Genomic DNA, 20,497 nt, shown 5'->3' with positions numbered 1-20,497 from the left:
GGAAAAAAGCAATAGAGATGGGAATAAGAGAGATTCCAGTTTTTCCTGCTAGATACTTCTTGATATATCTGGTGACCAACAGGACAGGAGAAAAAAAAATAAAGCTCAAATAGTCAAGAGTGAACCCTAGGTTTAGGTGAGTCCGTGGACTGTGCACAGAACATGGAAAAGCCAGATGTAGGTCACAGCAAGAGTATGGGCTACATTGATCAAAAGTACAGGGGAGATGTCAGGACTATAGGTAAGAAGGAGGCTACAGAGACAGAAGACAAGTAGACAGACCCCACAAGCTCTCTTGCCTGTCTTCTCTGCTGATGAGGGGGAAATAAATGAAATCATTATTTTCAAGTACTCCCTAGCCAACAATAACCAGAAATTAATGGATTCCGCTCAAGAGAAATAAAACCAAATCAAACGAAACCAAGAAACAAAAAAGAGTGAGCGAGAGAGAGACAATAATTCAAATACAGCACTATGAATGAACAGACAAAAGTCAGGAGTGAAGGTAATTGCTCCTGCAATGGACCAGAATTCCATCTGTTTCTGGGTAGTAAGGTTTCAGGTTACATCCACATTTAACTGCTTATTCTAGAAACGTAAATTGAGTCTCTGAATTAATAGTTATAGCTATAAAAGGATTTCTAATAAAGATAAGTTTTACGCAAATGTCACAGATTGGGCCAAGGCATCAATACATTCACAAATTAGCAGCATAAAATCTGTAAAGAAGCATTTTTAACCACACTCTACAATTTTGGGAGTGGTTACCTATGCAGCAATTATATTACTTGTGTATGTGGTAAGGTACAATTACTGTTACCTTCCCAACACGGGGCATTTATTAATAGACCAACTTGTTCCTAGCTTTTGGTTTAAGTTATTTTTATATATTTCACATATTTTAAAAAATTGCTTCCTCTGCTTAAAATGAAACCGCCCAGACCCTGTAATCATACTTTCTTCCTTGCCTTCACAAACCATACCAGCTTGCTATTATTTGGCTCAGTGCTAAGATATTATTATTGCTTGAATGAAAAAAATGTTTATGAATAGATTTAAAATTAATTCTTGAGATCCTTACCTGGACATCAGAAATTGTTTAAAACTGCCTGAAAAATTTTTGAAGACACTGTTAATAAAAACCCAGATTTAAAATTTCCTAGGGATGCCTATCTGGCTCACTTGGAAGAGTGTGAGATTTTTGATCTCCATGTCTTGAGTCTGAGCCCCGTGTTGGGTACGGAGATTGCCTGAAATAAATAAAACTTTAAAAAATAATTTAAAAAATAAAAATAGGGTGCCTGGGTGGCTCAGTGGGTTCCGCTCCTTCAGCTCAGGTCATGAGCTCAGGGTCCTGGGATTGAGTCCCACATTGGGCTCTCTGCTCAGCAGGGAGCCTGCTTCCCCCTCTCTCTCTGCCTGCCTTGTGATCTCTCTCTGTCAAATAAATAAATAAGATCTTTAAAAAAAAATAAAAAATAAAAAATTTAAATTTAAATTTCCATTCAAAAGGCTACTCGTTATCAGATTTATACTTTTATTATAATACATGTAACATATATTCACTACCCCCCCAAAAAAATAGAATTGTTAGTACTAAAATACTGTCACTATCATCAATATATATTATTCAGATGTATTGGAAAGAAAAGGGTATTATTATATGCATTATAATTGGCCAATCCTATTGGTAAAGGATAAAATTCTATAAGCTATGAACAGGGTGAACACAAAATGACCAAAGCCAGACTTTTTTGAGCACAAAAGTAGGCCCTATTAATGACACAGAAAAATATTTATGCACAGGTCACCTTACCATAAACTGCATGAAAAGGAATTTGGAAAAACCTGCTTTCATAATCTTAATATTCTTTAAAGCCTGACTCAAAACCCAGTAAAGCAAAACCCACATTTTTATAAGTTCCCTAGGTCATTCTCAAGCACATTAAAGTTTAAGAAGAGCTACTTTAAAATATACTATTATTTTTATTTTAAAATATACTATTATTTTGTTTAAGCCATTTTTAGCACACAACTATACTCATTTTAAAAAACAGAGATTGGAAGGGGCACCTGGGTGGCTCAGTTGGTTAAGTATTGGACTCTTAGGGTACCTGGGTGGCTCAGCTGTTAAACACCTGCCTTCAGCTAGGGTCATGATCCCAGGGTCCTGGGTTCGAGCCCTGCGTTGGGTGCCATACTCAGAGGGCAGCCTGCTTCTCCCTTTCCTCCTGCCCCTGCTTGTGTTCCCTCTCTCGCTATGTCTCTGTCAAATAAATAAATAAAAACCTTTAAAAAAACAAAAAAAAAAAAAAAAAGGAAGAAAGAAAAAGCATCTGACTTTTGATCTAAGCTCAGATCTTGGATCTCAGGGTTGAGTTCAAGCCCCGCATTGGGCTCTGTGGTGGGTGCAGAGCCTACTATTAAAAAAAAAAAAAAAAAAAAAAAAAAAAAGGAATAGAGATTAGAAAAATTCAGAGGCCTAAAAAATAAATTTTCTGTATTCCTTACAAAGAACTTTTCAGAGGTTTTTGTTTTGTTTTGTTTTTTAAGTTTCTTTATCAAGTAGACTTGAAGTATATACTGGCTTACACATTTTTTTTAAGATTTTATTTATTTATTTGATAGAGAGAGAGAGATATCACAAGTAGGCAGAGAGGCAGGCAGATAGATGTGGGGAAGCAGGTTCCCTGCTGAGCAGAGAGCCCGATGGGGGGCTCAATCCCAGATCCCTGAGACCATGACCTGAGCCGAAGGCAGAGGCTTAACCCACTGATCCACCCAGGCGCCCCCTGGCTTACACTTCTTGAGAATAGTATAAGAGATCATCACATAGCTTACCTAGTCATAAATCACCCTTTAAAAACAGAAAAAGCTATCAAAAATCTAAGAAAAAGTGATGCCTGTGTGGCTCAGTCAGTTGAGCCCCTGCCTTTGGCTCAGGTCATGATCCCAGGGTCTAAGGATCGAGTCCTGCCTTGGACTCCTTGCTCAGCAGGGAGCCTGCTTCTCTCTCTGCCTCTGCCTGCCTCTCTGCCTGCTTGTGTGCTCTCTCTGTCTCCCTTTCTCTGACAAAAAAATAAATAAGTAAACAAAATCTTCTTTAAAAAATCTAAGAAAAGTTAGAATTTAGTTAAGGTGACTATAATTTATATTTGTAATAAGTAAGTTAATTTTGGATTGTTTCTCTTTAACAATTTTAAGGAATAAATCAAATGATGCAATGTTCACTTTGCTGATACAAAATTTAGAAAAATATAATTCTAAGCCACAAGACTGATCCTCATCTTAATTGCCGTCTTTCTACAAAGAATCACCTGAGATTATCCACTTACCTTTATAGCTACTTTATTCTTTTAAATAACAAAGAAAAATGAGTAGGTTTAATAAATTTGATGATTAAAACAGACAGAGTGTGTATTCTGTTCATATATGTGGTTGGATGGAGTGAGAGAGAAGAGTTTCATGGACGGGGAGTTCCAATGTGGAAAGACTATAAACCAACTGATAAAAGCGACCATTCCAGAACTCAGGAGGGCACTTAGAGTATACAGGAAATATAATAAAGCCAACAATTATTGTCTTTAAAGAATAAACCATCTGGCCTTCCACAGTCGGTGAGTCACAGATTTTTTTTTCCTAACTGGAGAGACTTTAAAGATCACATAACATAATCCATTAAGTTTTAGACAAGACAACCGAAGGCCAGGGAACACAAGCAACAGAGCAGGATCCCAAACTCAATCAACAAATATTTACTGAACACCTGCTAAGGATAAAGCACTATTCAGGGGCTATAGAAAATACAAGTAAGTATAATGCTAGATGCCTTCTTCCGACGGATCCCTTCCGTTCTCTGCTTCCCAAGTAAGTTACCTGCAGGGAGCCCTCTGACCTCAGCAAGACACCTTTCCGTATCTAGTTTAGGGCTTTGAACACTTCAGCCCACAGGCCAGATCTGCTTCATGGGCCGCGGTTGTACAGAGTTTTACTGGAACACAACCCCGCCCATTGTCTGCATATCATCTGGCCCCTTGGCTCCAGGAAGTCAAGAAGGTTTGCTGACCTATGTTCTAGATCACTGTCTGCACGCTTTGAGGATTTTGTTTGGGGTCTTTGGTTTGTTTGTTTTCGTTGTGAAGCGACTGGAAGGTTAGTTCTGCCTCAGCAACCACGGCCTACTGAGCAATGTACTAGACGACTTTGAAGAAAAAGCCAGGGGCCTAATTATGGCAATTGACAGCAGCTCTCAGGAACAAGTAAAAACTTGCTCTGGGACACAGAGGACAAGAACCAAAGGAGAGAGGCCTCAAAGACCCAGCCAACATTTACTAACTGTTTCCTAAGCACCTGACATCAGGCTAAGTGCTGGGGCTCCCCACAGAGGTAAGATCAACTCTGATCACAAAAAACTCACCATCGGGTGAAAAGAAACAATACTTTTACATTAAATGGAGTAACAGAAGCTCATGGACTAGGAGTTAGTCCTGTCACGAAGAAAAATTAACTGAGGCTGAGGGTGAGGAAAAGATTGGAAACCAAGGAAAAGGACGCAGACGCGGAGACCTCGGTGTGTCTCGCCACCACCCCCCATCCTGTCCCATGTCCACCCCGCCCCCTCCCGCCTGCAGAGCTGCAGCTCCCGGGGGTGGCCAGGACTGGAAGCCGAGCCAGAGGCTGTCTCAATCCAAAGGCTCCTGCTTGTATGTGGGTGGAGTTAACCCTTGGCCTGTTTGCTGTTTCCTGAACTCCTTTTACAGCACACTATTTTTTGTTTAACTTTTCCAGTATGTTCCTTTAGTTACATTTTAAACTTACATTCAGCTTTAGTCATCTGTACCTACTCTTACTGCCTTTGTCTTTAACCTCACCTTCACTGTTTCCTTAATGTCTTCTGAAAGAGATTATTATGTATCATCTCATTCACCTTTCTATGCCTTTATTATTTCAGCGAATTTCCTCTAGTATTTATTTAGTTATATATTTTTCTTTCTTTTTTTAAAAGATTTTATCTATTTAACAGACAGCACATGCAGGGGGAGCAGGAGAGGGAGAAGCAGGCTTCCTGCTGAGCAGAGAGCCCTACAGGACTCGATCCCAGAACCCTGGGATCCTGATCTGAGCTGAAGGCAGGTCAACTGACTGAGCCCAACCGATTGAGCCACTCAGGCGACCCTATTTAGTTTATATTTTTCTTTTAAAGATTTTATTTATTCACTTGACAGAGAGAGAGATCACAAGTAGGCAGAGAGAGAGAGGGGGAAGCAGGCTCCCCGCTGAGCAGGGAGCCCCGATGCAGGGCTCGATCCCAGGACCTGAAATCATGACCTGAGCCGAAATCATGACCTAAAATCATGACTAAGCCTGAGGCTTAGTCCAGTGAGCCACCCAGGTGCTCCAGTTATATATTTTTCTTATCTACTCTGTTTCAACTATTTTATCCTAGATATAATACCTTCAACTGAGAGGAGGAACTGTAATATTTTAACAACTTCTATCATTGTACCAGTACATACGAGGTCCGTGTCAATTCTGTGATTAGGAAACAGCCCAGTAAATGGGGAGAGAGGGGAGGCTACTCCAGGCCCCTTAAAAAGTGAGACAGAGGGGTGCCTGGGTGGCTCAGTGGGTCAAGCCTCTGCCTTCAGCTCAGGTCACGATCCCAGCGTCCTGGGATTGAGTCCCACATCGGGATCTCTGCTCAGCCAGAGACAGGGGTGTGGGGCGGGGGGGGTGAGAGGGAGTCCAATGTGGGCCTCAGTCCCGTCCTGAGATCAGGACCTCTGTCTGTCTCTCTGCATACTTGTGATCTCTCTGTCAAATAAACAAATAAAATCTTTAAAAAAAAAAAAAAAAAAGTGAGACAGATGCATCTTTACTTCAGTTAAGTCTCTTGCAAGTCCTTTCTAAAGACCAAGGAAGTAAAACACTGACCCTAACCGAAGCCACACCCAACTACGCCAACTTAAAAAATAATAAACATCCAAGTCACTTGAGGAGACGGTCTAAAATGATCTTTCTTATGAAGTGTTAGGCTCACTTTAAAAACAACCAAGAGAGGGGCACCTGGGTGGCTCAGTCAGTTAAGCATCTGCCCTCGGCTCAGGTCCTGATGTCAGGACGGGACTGGGGCCCTCGCTGGACTCCCTGCTCAGCAGGGAGCCTGCTTCTCCCTCTCCCTCTGCTATTTCCCCTGCCTGTGCGTGCTCTCTCTCCGACAAATAAATAAATAAAATCTTTAAAAATAAATAAATAATTTTTTAAGAAATACCACCCAACCACAAGGAAGTACAAGGTCACGTTGCTGCACTGATTTCCAAAAACCTCTGTATCTGCATCGTGCAATCACTTGGCGGTGGTTATCTGGCGGAGCACACGCTGTGGACAAAGAGAGCACAAGAAAAAGTGCTGTAGTTCCAGCTCCTGTGAACTGTCACGTCGCCCTAAATCACAGGCTAAAGCTTTGGAATTAGGCACAGTAAAAGACCTAGATCCAAATTCCTAGAGTGTTTCCCAGTACGCAGTGATCCAGGCATAAATGCTAGTTAGACACGACTCATCTACCTCCAGGTCAAAACTCCAAAACTTTTCGTAAGTAACGAAAGCCACTGTGTATTCAACCATGTGTCGATTCTGCTGCCATTTTTTTATCATCTCAAAAACAAAGCTACAAAAGAAGCTATCATTCGGACTGAGAGGGGAGGTTAACTGGCCAAGAGAGATGAAGTAACTTGTTCAAGGACACGCAGCCGGTCCCCACGCCAGCTCAGCTCCATCTGGATCAAAGCCCACTCTGCTCCTTTCATGGTACCCCACCGCCCCTTTGCTATCGCTGCTGGGGGTCTTCCCAATAGCTCTGCCATGGGAATTCTCGAAGAGATGGAAAAGGCGCGAACAGAACACCCAATAAGGTTTCTATGTCCTCAGATAATTACAGCCCGGGAAGTGCTCCCAAGGCTCTCTGAAGTCAGGGACGCTGCTTGATTTCATGACACTACGAAAGCCCCCATGCTTCCAAATCCCACTTGTATAAGCAAGAAAAACTCCTGAGCTCCTTCACATATTTACAGCAAGTTGTCATGTGGGTCAGGCCAGAAATCCCGGAGCCGACGGATTAGCATTTGGAGCTCAGGTTCCTCCCAGACATTGCCTTGCCCACCATCCTTTTCATCACATTTGAATTCCAAACGAGTCTCCATCTCCTTAGGTCTGTTCTGTCTACAGGCAGAAGTGCCAGAAGAAAACCTCATCTCCGTGTTCCCCAGGATCTCCTCTAAACTCTCTACTAATGGTCCAGTCTCTGAGGAAGACTTCAATAGCTCTTTACCCATCTCATTCCCTTCTAATAAGAGACTGACCTGCCACGCTAGTCCTCTGGCCAATATAGGTTGTATCAGACAAAACTGAGCTGTTCTGGAGATACAAAACCTGACCACTGAGATCAGTTCTGCAAAAACAAAACTGGAAAGATCGCTTATTAAGGAAATCCAGTTAATAACAGCACCCCCTTTTCTTTACTAGCCATATATAGATATATAGATAGCAGCCTTCAAAAGTCAGCCAAGAAGGGTGCCTGGTGGCTCAGTTCATGAAGCATCTGCTTTCGCTCAGGTCATGATCCCAGGGTCCTGGGACCAAGCCCTGCATCGGGCTTCCTGCTCATCGGGGAGCCTGCTTCTCCCTCTGCCTACTGCTCCCCATTCCCCACCCTGGCTTGTGCTCTCTCTGACAAATAAATAAAATCTTTTAAAAAAATGATAAATAAATAAAACTCAAACAAGAGGCATTTGGAATTTTATACTAAATGCTACATTCTGCTTTGTCCGTGCTAGTGAGCCGTGCTGAGTACTTCAAGAGAGGTATACCAGTGTACCATTTAAAAGTTTATTTTCCATCCCATGGAGTCATTAATGCTTTGTAATGAAATGGAATGGCATCCCAATGCATGCCTCTTAACTGCTTTTGTAAATGTCACGTGAAACGGCTATTCACTTCATCAGCTTATGTAACCAGAGTGTTATAAAAATAATTATCAACTGCTCATTAAAGTGAAACACGGGGCCTCAAACAGTAATGCTTTATATTGAAATTAAAGTGTTTTCCTATTGAAATATAGCTGTTAATTAAAATGAAATCACTGGGAAAAAAAGATATGCACTTTACTGGCAAAATTAAACTTGACAGATGCCCTCCCTCTTTAAAAAAAAAATAGTTTAAGGGCGCCTGGGTGGCTCAGTGGGTTAAAGCGTCTGCCTTCAGCTCAGGTCATGATCCCAGGGTCCTTGGGATCAAGCCCCACCTTTGGCTCTCTGCTCAGCAGGGAGCCTGCTCCCCCCTCTCTCTGCCTGCCTCCTCTGCCTACTTGTGATCTCTGTCTGTCAAATAAATAAAATCTTTAAAAAATAAATAAGTAAATAAAAAATAATACTTTATACATAAAGATTTGAAAACCTCAAACACTGCAGCGAGATGGAATATAAGGAACAAATGCTTGACTTTAAAGCAAGGGCTGGGGCGCCTCGGTGGCTCAGTGGGTTAAGCCTCTGCCTTCAGCTCAGGTCATGATCCCAGGGTCCTGACACTGAGCCCCGCATCGGCTCTCTGCTCAGCGGGGAGCCTGCTTCCTCCTCTCTCTGCCTGCCTCTCTGCCTACTTGTAATCTCTGTCTGTCAAATAAATAAATAAATAAATCTTTAAGGGGGGGGGAACCAAGGGCTACAACTTAGGAACTAAAAATCCTCAAATAATTCGCTTAAGCCTCTCTGAAGTTTTAAAACTTTGTATAACAACCTATCTCACAAGGTTTGCAAGAGGACTTAAGAGAACATTTTCTCATTCAACCAGTCATTTATTGAGCAACTATTATGTGCCATATCCTAGAACACATCAGTAGGTAGAGTTTATGTTCAACTTCCTTTCTACTTGCGGTATACACTGAATAGGTAGACAAAATTAAGCTACTGGTAAAACAAAACAAGAAAACAGTGCCCAGAATACAGGAATACAGAAGGTGCTCAAAAGTTTCTTCCATCCTTAACAGTGATATATACTCAGTTCCGTTCAATCATCTCTGTTCCTAGTGAATTATAAAATCAATCTTATAACGTATTTACATTCACTTATTCTTGCCTCCAAACAGAATGAACAACAACAAAATAAAGGTTGATTCTATCAGAATAAAAATAACCCAGTCTTGGAGATGGAAGGGCTTTGCATGTGTCACAACAGAAGCCAGGGGAAACACACTGCCTTATTCTTAGGATCTGACTCATGACCATGCCTAATACTCACTGTTCTTCAGTGGTTGGACAACACTGTGGTGTGATTGTGGATTCACTGTGAATCAGTGAAGGGCATCTTCTCCCCACCAACTTTTATGCCTGAAGATAGATATCATTTATGCCAATTCTACCAATATTTATCGGCGAAATCAGTCTTTGATCACATGATTAGGACTCTACACCAAAAATATATGGCTAGTTAAGCATGTTATGAGTAAAATTACATACCATGAACAACTTGATTCCTTTTTCATCAAAGAAGTTGGGACAGAAACGATTTACTTCTTTAACAAAATCGCAACTTTACAGAACGATATACAGCAGAGTTCCTTTACTATAAATTATAACTGTTAGCTAATCATCTAATCAAAAAGCTCCATTAAAGCTGGATTCAGGGGAAACAAAGATCAATAAGTCCACTAAAAGTTTTACTTTAACTTGAAATATAAAATCCATAATTTATTCTCTAGCATTTGATATAGTGCCAGGTCCTTACGATGGATTTGCTGCTGATCACAGCATTGTCTGCCTTGCCTCAAGTCCAACCCATATACATTGCCTAGGATTTCCAATTTCAATTTCTTCAAAGTGGAAAGGGAAGTTGAAAGTATCTGAGGAAAAAAACGCTTCCAATCTTATACACTTCTCTGACCAACCTGTAATTCAAACGCAATTTATTTTTTTCAGGAATTGATGTTCATGGAGTCTCACCCAACCCGCCAACCTTGTTTATACCAAAACAACCCCTTCTTTTCAGTCTCATACTTCACTGAATTACGTAATACCTAATTAAGTTACAGGATCACAATTACAAGCATAATTGGCATAAACAGGTTTAGCTTAAAACACAGCCAACTCTTGGTAAGCCCTCACAACTTAACCTGTTGGGTGCAAAAATGGTGGGAAAGGCTTTGGACAGTGTGCAGTGTACCACAGGCATCAGTTTAGATGTTTTACAGAGAAACAAAGGATTTCTGGCCCAGTGAGTCGTTTGAGAATTTCTACAAAATTCTTAAAATATTAGATTAACTTAATATTTAGGAGGGAAAATGAAAAAGTTGATCAAAAGCAAAGAAAATCGTTCAAAATGTCAATCCTGGAAATACCTCAAAATTCTACACATATTTTTGTTAAGGAAACCCTATGCATCTATGAACACTTCTGGAGTTACAAGTAGCAAGTAAATTTCTGTATATTGCAGACTAGCTTATTCTCAATTGATTCTCTCACAAAGTATAGTGTTATCTATCCATATTACAATCTTGTCTAACATTCCTTAGAAATCACACCTTCCACTTTGAATTAGCAAGTAAACAATTTGGCAACTGATCCAAGTACAAAGCTATGAGATGTCACACTAGTTTCTCTGTAAAAGCATAGTTTGTTCTTGGCATTAGTGATGTGAAATCTTTTCATAGTCTTGATTTCTCCTTTCACTGCACGAACAAAACTGTAACACCCCTTAGAAGAACTATGGACCCAGTCATATTTGCAGAACAGTCATATTTGCATGACTTCTGGCTAAACTACTGTATTATCTCTATCCCAGAACCACCAGTAAACAGGAAATAAAATTCACTCAAGCTGAGTTCCAAGCAACCTATTTGCACACTGCTGTAAATCGTGTGTGTCTTATTCTTTTATTTTTATTTTTTTATTAACATATAATGTATCATTAGCCCCAGGGGTACAGGTCTGCGAATCGCCAGCATGTGTGTCTTATTCTTATGTACGATATAAATTTATTATCAAATCTTGAGATGCAAGAAAAGGAACTGATCAGTAAATTTAAATTCAAGAACCAAACATTTTAAGACCGAGACCCTGTGTAGAAATTGCCAAAGAAGTCCTGTCAATTAATTTCAAGTCACTCCATGAAGCTGAATTTTATTCTTGAAGACAAAAACCAAGCAAGAGTTCTGCAAAGAACTTCCAGCCCCTGAATTTTCAGATAATAGATTCTTCAGTACTCCATGATTCTGCTTTGCTTTGACCGTGATTAGTAAAAAGATACTACAGAGGGGCACCTGGGTGGCTCAGTGGGTTAAGCCTCTGCCTTCGGCTCAGGTCATGATCTCAAGGTCCTAGGATCGAACCCCGCATCGGGATCTCTGCTCAGCGGGGAGCCTGCTTCCCCCTCTCTCTCTGCCTGCCTCTCTGCCTACTTGTGATCTCTGTCTGTCAAATAAATAAATAAAATTTTCAAAAAAAAGATACTACAGAAAATTCTTAATCATTAATTTGAGTGTTTATTTTCAAATTCACATAAATTACAAATCTGTTACACCTTTTTTTTTTGAGAGTGAGAGCATCACGCACAAGTGGTGGGGAGGGGCCGAGGGAGAGGGAAAGAGAATCTCAAGCAGGCTCCATGCTCAGCACAGAGCCCGATGTATGGCCTGATCTCTGGTCACTGAGATCATGACCCGAGCCGACATCAAGACTCAGACATTTAACTGACTGAGCTGCCTAGTCGCCTCTAATGATCACACTTCATAATATGCATGCTTTGTTCAAAAATGTGTAAGACGGTCTTTAAACTAAAAAAAGAGTCCTATTAAACTAATGGGCATGGCACATTCCATTTCAGCATCTAGTCTAACCATACTGTTCACAGCACAGTAAAGAAAATCAAATGGTTCAAGAGGGAAACTTAAAGGAAAGGTAAATTTCTAATAACTTAAATAACTACACATATAAATATATTAGTATTTAAAACTTTAAATATTTTCCAAAGATCACCAAACTTTTTCTTTTAGTATGTTTCACATATGCATACACTGCTGAACACAGAACAAGGGGCTGAACAACTCACAGATTTTTTATTTTAATTAAGACATACTAACCCATCAGTGGCCTTGCCTTCACTTCATCCACCCAATTAAGTGAAGAGCATGAAAAATGACTTCTTACCAGTACACTGTAAATGCCAACATATATTTCTTCTTAAACCTTAAAAGCTCCTCCTCCTTTCTTTTAAAATTGGATATTTTTAAAACAAAATATATGGATTCTCAGAAATATCACCCTATGTTTTAAACTGACAAGAGATAGTGTTAGGGAGAATACAAAAAAGAAATAGGGAAACGCCCTGCCCTGGGGAGCTTACATGGAGAAATTTTTGAAAGGTTACTTGGCATTGTCTGTAAAAACTTAAAATACAGATAGAGGGGTGTCTGGGTGGCTCAGTGGGTTAAGACTCTGCCTTCAGCTCAGATCATGATCACAGGGTCATGGGATCGAGCCCCGCACTGGGCTCTCTCTTCGGGGGATAAGCCTGCTTCCTCCTCTCTCTCTGCCTGCCTCTCTGCCTACTTGAGATATGTCTCTCTCTCTCTCTGTCAAATAAATAAATAAATAAAATCTTTAAAAAATGCAGATAGAAATTTCTACTGAGAAGTAATCACACAAAAGTATAAAGTGATACACCAAGGGATATTTACTATATAACTTTTTTTAATAACTAAAAATTAAAATCATCCTAAATATTCATCAATAAGACACTGATTGAATATATTATTATAACCACACAATGGAGAACATTTTAAGTGAGACATATTTATGCCGTATTAAATGAAAAAGCAAGTATAAGAATAGTTGGGAGAGTAAATCTCATTATTAAATTCTATAAGTAAAAATGTGTATGCACATATTAAAATATGCACAGAAAACAACTATAAAAATATGTATCACACTTGCAGAGGGTTTACAGGAACTCTCCTCTTTCTACTAAATATTACATTAATTTATATGAGCCCATATTTATTCCCTAAGATTACAAAGCTCATACTTAACACAGAACATTTTAACATTTTAAAATGTTTTAGTCAAAAATGTAAAAACTTAAAGCATTTTTCCATCTTCTTCCTAAATGATTTTCCTGTCTTTTAATATTTCTAGTTACTATACACAAAACTGATTTTTCTCCTAATACATAATAACTGTCATCCTCTCAGACTTTAAAAGGTGTTATATTCAATTTTGCAAGACTATAGGAAACAAAGGCACAATGAAACAAAATAATAATTATATTCAAAGATGTGACTTTTTTGATATTTTACCCCAAATATTTATCTTCAGAACAAAAGAATGGGATATATATATATAAAGAATGGGATATATTTTTAAACAAAATTTAAGTGGATTTTATAATGATAGATAAAACTCGTATCTTAATTTTCATTTACATATCTCATAGGTTGTACCAATAACATTTTTTCAGTAAGTATAACACTCGTTCATCAAAATTTTTTCCAAAGATCACCAAACTTTTTCTTTTATTATGGCTTTAATCTTGATTTTATGGCATCAATATTTCCCCATCTAAACTCAAAACAACAATTTTGATACTAAAAAAAACTTAGATCAAATACACCTCTACTATATTAAACATTTTTACTATTTATACTTGATTTTCAAAATAAAGATGTATGCTCACTAGACTTCATACTTGTAAAAATAATTTTATTTTCCTAAAATATTTTAAAGAATTGAAAAGAATGCATCTTTACTTTACCCAGTTGCTGATGTGGGTGTCTGTCATAGTTACTGTGGCAGAAATGGATTCCATCTTTCTCATCTATGATCTTCTCTGATGAAAGCCAACTAAGACGTCTCATCTTAAGTAATCTTGGAGAGCTTTCCGGAAAACTATCTCTACTATCCAAAACCACATCTCCCGGAAGAATGGGAGGAACGACTCTCTTTAGAAAATCCATTTTAAGGTTCTTCTGTATTACTAGACCCACAAGCACATGGAAAGATGTTTGCACCAACTTCCTGATGAGAAGGTCAGTTACACTATTTGTGTCAAAGAGCAAAGAAACGTCACATGAACTTAGGTGGTGCCGAACGCCAGCAGGTCAACCACCAGCTGTTCCAAAGCTGATTTTTAAGACATTTGCTGTTCACACTGATAACAAACCAAACAGCTCTAGCCCATGAAACCGCACTTCGTTCATACGTACGTGTACAATGGGTGTTAACAGCAATATGGAGACTATAAAATGCCTAGCATCTGCTTGGTTTAACATTTAGACTTTGAAAATCTAAGCTGGGATAATGTTAAGACAAATTTACTTTACTTTGGGGCGTGTCTTACTTTTTTTTTTTTTTTTGCGTGTCTTACTTTTAAAGAAACTTACAACTGAAGTGCAAAACAGTAACTTGTATTCAAAAGATAATTCTTATCATTCTGAAAACTCACTGAGACCTCAGAAACATCAAGTTTTATGGGAGATTAAAAGCAGTTATTTAAAACTTTATACTGTATTGCAAACCTTCCAAGGTACTTTTAAACACAAAAAGAACTCATTGCAGTCAATGGTGATTATCTATCGTAGCAATGAAAACTTTGGCATGAATTATCAAAAAGGATTGATAATTTAAAAATATATGGGTCTAAAGAATGCAAAATTGAAGAATTTAAAGTATAAATATTTAGTTCTATAAATCCAGTAATCAACCTTACATAATTTAATTCCAAATAACTGAGCATTCTACTAAATATTTTGAAATAACAAAAGCAGCTGATCCTACTGCCTTACTGTAGTCCAGAAGCCGGACAAAATATGTCAGTGAAGTGTGCCTACATGAGACTTTGAGAACTGAAATTAGTACCTCCTTTTCTCCTTTTCTTTGCCTGCCCTCTGGTGGGGGTACAAAGTGAGCAAGAAGTAAATAAATAGAAGGATCACGTAAGGTAGAAACTACCTAAGTAATCAAATTTATAACTTCAAAGGATATACATTTTAATAATAATTTTTAAAAATCTGATTCACTCAGTGAGTGAGCACAATCTCATTCTAATACTCAAACAAAGAAAATAATTCACATTATTTTAAAAGATGAAGCATAAAAGTTTATATAGCTATCAGGAAAAATTGCAATATAAGGGGGTGCCTGGGTGGCTCAGTCGGTTAAGCGTCTGTCTGTGATCTCTGGGCCCTGGGATCGAACCCCAGATGGGGCCCCTGCCCAGCAGAGAGCTTGCTTCTCCCTCCCCCTCTGCCACTTCCCCTGCTTGTATGCTCTTTCGCTCTCTCTCTCGTTCTATCGCAAATAAATAAAATCTTAAAAGAAAAATCTTTTAAAAATCTACAAAGAGGGGCACCTGGGGAGCTCAGTGGGTTAAAGCCTCTGCCTTCGGCTCAGGTCATGGTCCTGGGGTCCTGGGATGGAGTCCCACATCGGGCTCTCTGCTTGGCAGGGAGCCTGTTTCCTCCTCTCTCTGCCTGCCTCTCTGCCTACTTGCGATCTCTGTCTGTCAAATAAATAGATAAAAATATTTACATAAATAAATAAATAAGAAAAAAATCTAAAAAGAAAAAAAAATTTAAAAAAAAAGAAAAATTCAGAACTTTTGGTTCTAAATTGCTGAGTGTTTAATCCTTATTATTCTACCACATTGTGAAGTCAACTATTTTTTTTCATTCATTTAAAAGATATTAATTGAAGGTCCTCTACATGTAAAGCAGCAATATATTATTAAAGTTCAGGGAAAATTAAGAGGATTTATTAATGCGTATCCTGTGTCTGGGAATCCTATAGTAAAAATGAAGGATACACAAGGAAAGCAAATGAAAGACTTAAATTTCTTACCCTAAAGCAGGACCGTACTTACTAGAAAACAATGTTGACTTTCAAAAAATGCTCCTAAGAAATGGACGTTCTCTTCACCCCTGAGCATGAAAGGGTAAAAACTCCTATCTGAACAGCCTATCTCCCCCACACAGAAAACAACAACTGGTTAGAACCGGAATCGGTACGTCTGAAGAGCTGAGAAGCTACTGCTGTGTCTTCCGGGGTCTTTCCCTCTACTTCTCAGTAGATAGGATCACATAGTCTTTCCAACTTCGGTTTGTGGTTCTCTTGAGGTCCCGTTATAGGTCTCCCCTATCTTATGGAGCCCAGAAACAGTGGTTTATAACACAGGCTGATAATGGAGGGCAAGTTCCCTTCTTTGTTCATGATATACAAGATAATAACTGCCTGTGTCTCTATGAACCTCACTTTCTCAACTGCACTTTCAACTGGCGAAGGAAAAGGCAAGGATTAGGTGTTACAGAAGAAGTCACAAGATTTTTCTCAGATTTCTCTCATTCCACAGATGTTTGCTGAGCGCCTTCTACAATGGCCTGTGCAATGTACAAGGGCACTGAAAATATGTCTCTGCTCCCAAGGAGCTTACTATTTATTTAGGAAGGGAAAGAAACTCTCACAACTACAGTTCTTCCTGTGGGCTTGGCCAAGGCTTTGTTAAACCAGCATTGTGGTTTGATTTCCTCTGCCTAATCTGCTTCCTAACCTCCCCTCTTGGCAGGTGTTGATCCCTACCGAACATCCTGGAAGCCAGACTTTTTCAACATCAGGTTTGGAAGGACCCACCCTGAGACATACAGCATGGGAAAAGCATAGCATTTCAGGGACATTCCAGTGACAAGACTGTGCCCATCGCTAGCTAAATCTATGAGGAAAGGCCATGAAGTCTCGTTGCTTGTTGATATTTCTAAGATCTTGGGTTGATGATCACAGCTTCCAACTCCTGATACAGGAGTCAGGATTAAAAAATTATACTGGAAGTCAGTCACTCATATCCAGCATTTAAAAATCTTTTTAGACTGCACAGTCATTATTTAGTCTTTAGAATATTTATTATCGTCTTACCGGAGAATTCAAGACAGTAATTTCTCGGTGGTAACTTGAATCATCTAATCCTGACTGTGGTGGGACTCTTGAGCAGTAGTTCTGAGAGTTAAGCATTTAGGTGTTAAACATCCAAGATTCAAATAAATGGCTTCAGCTCTAAAGGGAAACAAAATATAAGATTTACACATAAGATACATTTCTAAGTATGTTTGTGGTGCTTATTCCCGTCTTTCCGTCTGAACTGATGATAAGGCAGAGTCACTGAGTGCTGTCAGTCATCTTTAATACTGTTGCACTGTATTTTTTCTAAATCGTTTATTACGAAAAAACTCAAACCAATTCAAAATTATTGAGAATAGTATAATGACCCCCACCCTTATGAACTCCTAGCAAACCATATTTCATTGATACCTCCACCCACCCCTTAACCCCTTAGCCCACCACTCTGGATTATCCTGGAGCAAATTCCTGACATCATACCACTTCATCTGTAGATAATTCAACACACCATCTCTTTAAGGTACAAATTTGCTTTTTTTTTAAACATAAGCCAATTATGATAATATCTACAATTAACTAATTATAATTTATAACATCAAATACCAATCAGTGCTCAAATTTCCCCAACTGTATCAGAGTATTTTTTTTAAGTTTGTTCTAATCCAGATCTAAACAAAATCCATATAGGCAATTGTTACTGGGTCTCTTAAATCCGTTTTAATCTACAGTTTCCCCTCTTCCTTTCTTTTCTTCACAAGGACAAATAATGCTTTTACTAGCCAATGCTTGAACTAACATGTCAATACCTTCATTATACAATAGAATAAACAGATTTGCAAAGTAGTTGATATACCCATGAGGCCTAGTATTTACTCCATTTACAGAAAAGTTATGGGATACATAGTTTTTGAAGCCCTATTATATTAACTGATGGAGTTATGGGTTATAAATTATTATACCACATCTAAAACAACTGGATGGGGGCGCCTGGGTGGCTCAGGGGGTTAAAGCCTCTGCCTTCGGCTCAGGTCATGATCTCAGGGTCCTGGAATCGAGCCCCGCATCAGGCTCCCTGCTTGGCGGGGAGCCTGCTTCCCCCTCTCTCTCTGCCTGCCTCTCTGCCTACTTGTGATCTCTGTCTGTCAAATAAATAAATAAAATCTTTAATAAATAAATAAATAAATAAATAAATAAATAAAACAACTGGATAGTTACTAAGAATAAAACCAATGAATACAGAGAGTTATCTTTTTACTATACATAAGAACTCAGGTAATTATACATATTCCATGTTTTTAATACCATTGAAAGTCTTGGCATTTTTCAATAGCTAAATAGGCCACATTTTAAAACTGGCATTGAATATTCAAATTAACTTCATTTGAAATCATAACTGGTTTTTTACTACTTTTTTTCTGTTTTTTTTTTTTTTTAAAGATTTTATTTATTTATTTGACAGAGAGAAATCACAAGTAGGCAAAGAGGCAGGCAGAGAGAGAGAGGGAAGCAGGCTTCCTGCTGAGCAGAGAGCCCGATGCGGGCCTCGATCCCAGGACCCTGAGATCATGACCTGAGCCGAAGGCAGCGGCTTAACCCACTGAGCCACCCAGGCGCCCTACTTTTTTTCTGTTTAATGAATTTAATCTCCAACCCAAGAGAAAGGACTAACTACTCTCTGAAATATTAATTTTGAACTTAACCTTAATTTAAAATTCCCTTAGCCAAGTTAGAAAAATATTATATTCTATTTGCTGACAGGCATAACTGATTAAATCATGATTAAAACCAAACCTTCGAAGCCAAAGAACTTATAAATATGAATATTTTGACTGCCCCACCAAGTTATTTCTGAATCTGTAAACAAAACGATATCCACAATTCTACCATAATTCTTGATACTGTTTTATCATCTTAGGTCATGGAATCATTTCTCCCTCAAAGCAAATAAAGCTTATATGACAAACAGCGCATCTTTCCTGTCTATATTGGGTAGTACAGTCACAGAATAGTCTGTATTTAATGAAATTTAAACTTTCACTTCCTCTTCTAGGACAAATCACAAAACCAATTACTCCTAGAGTACAAAGCAGTTTTAGGAATACTATAACTTCAAAGAGGACCGATTTGTAGCAGGATGCCCAGGTCTCTCATTGTGCTTCTGTTTGGAATTTCTTGTTCAGACATAGCAAAAGCTAATGCCACGCTTTTTATAAAAATGTGGTTTCTCTTCTAGTAACCATACTGTCAGAGCACTGTGTCATTTCAAGACTTCCCAATGTCTGTCTAGAATTTTCAATGACTCCTAAACAGATACAAAACCTTCCTATTTCCAACTTCCACTTTTGATCAAATGAACATGGGTCTTTGGTTACGTTGGGAAATGGTTGGTTTATACCTCTCTGGCCTTCATTATGGGTTATAGCCATTTTTAGCAGGGTTGGGTTTTATTGTTTTCCTTTTGGTTTGGGGTTTCTTTCTGCATGTCAATTGTCCTCTCCATCTTGTGTCCATATATATTCACTTAACATGGGGCTCATTTTAACTCTACTTTCACTTGATTAATTTGGAGAATATATTATCTACAAAAAGAGTCATTTCTATTACTACTTTGATAATACTACTTTTGACATGGTTAAGGTCAAACAGGTTGTAACTGAGGTCCTGGTGTACATGTAATCAATGCTATAGTTTCTTATTTTAAGAAAAAAGTCCTATAAACAAGAGTGACCTGCAGAGGTCAGTTGGTATTGGGCAACACTGAAGAAACTGTAAATAGTCAACCAGCACAAGCTTTGAGGAGTAAGGCTTTAAACCTGCAGCAAGAAAAATGGTCTAGAAGCGTCCATGTGCAATAAATAAAGGGAACAGTGGCCCAGCTCTGGTGCTCGGGAGGATCTCAGGTCAAATGAAGTCCTCCAAGGACAGCCTTGTTTCACTTCAGTCCAAAAGTAAAAGAGAAAGTTGAATGGGTGTTCAGATTGCACATTAACCTCACTTCCTTTCTGAACAGGATTACTAGAATTATAAAGAACAGAAATCTATAAATTTAATGTATCTTAATTGTAGGAAGACACTTGAAGTAGAGGTCTACAATTTACAATGATACAGAAAATAATCTCAGGCAAACAGAGCAAAAATTAAGAGTAAATGAATCTCAGGGATGTTCATTATAATATTCTTAATGCTTGTCTATATACTTCATAATTTCAAAAGGAGAACAAGGCAGTTATGATGTCTAGCACAAAGTAGAAAGAAAAGAAAAGAAAAACTTAATTATTACATAACTGATGAGAAGGCTACTTCATAAAGAAATGGAAATCCCTGCTTACTGTGTTTTTAAGGAAAAAGCTGTTAGAAAATGTCATAGAAATGGTTATCCCACTGGGTGAAATAATTAACTTCAAGGATTCCAACTCAAAACTCTAAATTTAACTTCTGGATGTATTTGATACTTACACGGTTGACCTTGAACAACATGGGGTTAAGAGTGCTGACTTACGCACAGTCAAAAATCTGCTTAGACTTTGACTCCCCAAAAACTAAACTGCTAAACTTCCTGTCAACCATTG

At 38.5% G+C, this 20,497-nt stretch overlaps 1 protein-coding gene across 3 annotated transcripts in view; it reads right to left on the bottom strand.

Annotated features, from left to right (window-relative positions):
- FRYL (FRY like transcription coactivator) overlaps positions 1 to 20,497 on the bottom strand; it is a 260,634-nt gene that overhangs the window by 175,926 nt on the left and 64,211 nt on the right. Inside the window, exon 3 of one of the 3 annotated variants that reach the window (XM_044225780.1) lies at positions 16,947 to 17,084. The exons of 1 other annotated variant lie outside the window; for it this stretch is intronic. The gene's annotated coding sequence lies outside the window, so the exon portion shown is untranslated. Of the gene's footprint in view, positions 1 to 3,876; positions 3,899 to 16,946; positions 17,085 to 20,497 lie in introns of those variants that run through there. One more of the 3 variants, XM_044225781.1, reaches the window with a different exon arrangement.

The sequence above is a fragment of the Neovison vison genome, chromosome 11 (genome assembly GCF_020171115.1).
Source record: "Neovison vison isolate M4711 chromosome 11, ASM_NN_V1, whole genome shotgun sequence".
In the NCBI taxonomy this organism is placed as follows: domain Eukaryota; kingdom Metazoa; phylum Chordata; class Mammalia; order Carnivora; family Mustelidae; genus Neogale; species Neogale vison.
The sequence above is the reverse complement of the archived record's forward strand: the minus strand, read 5'-3'. Positions and strand labels throughout refer to the sequence as shown.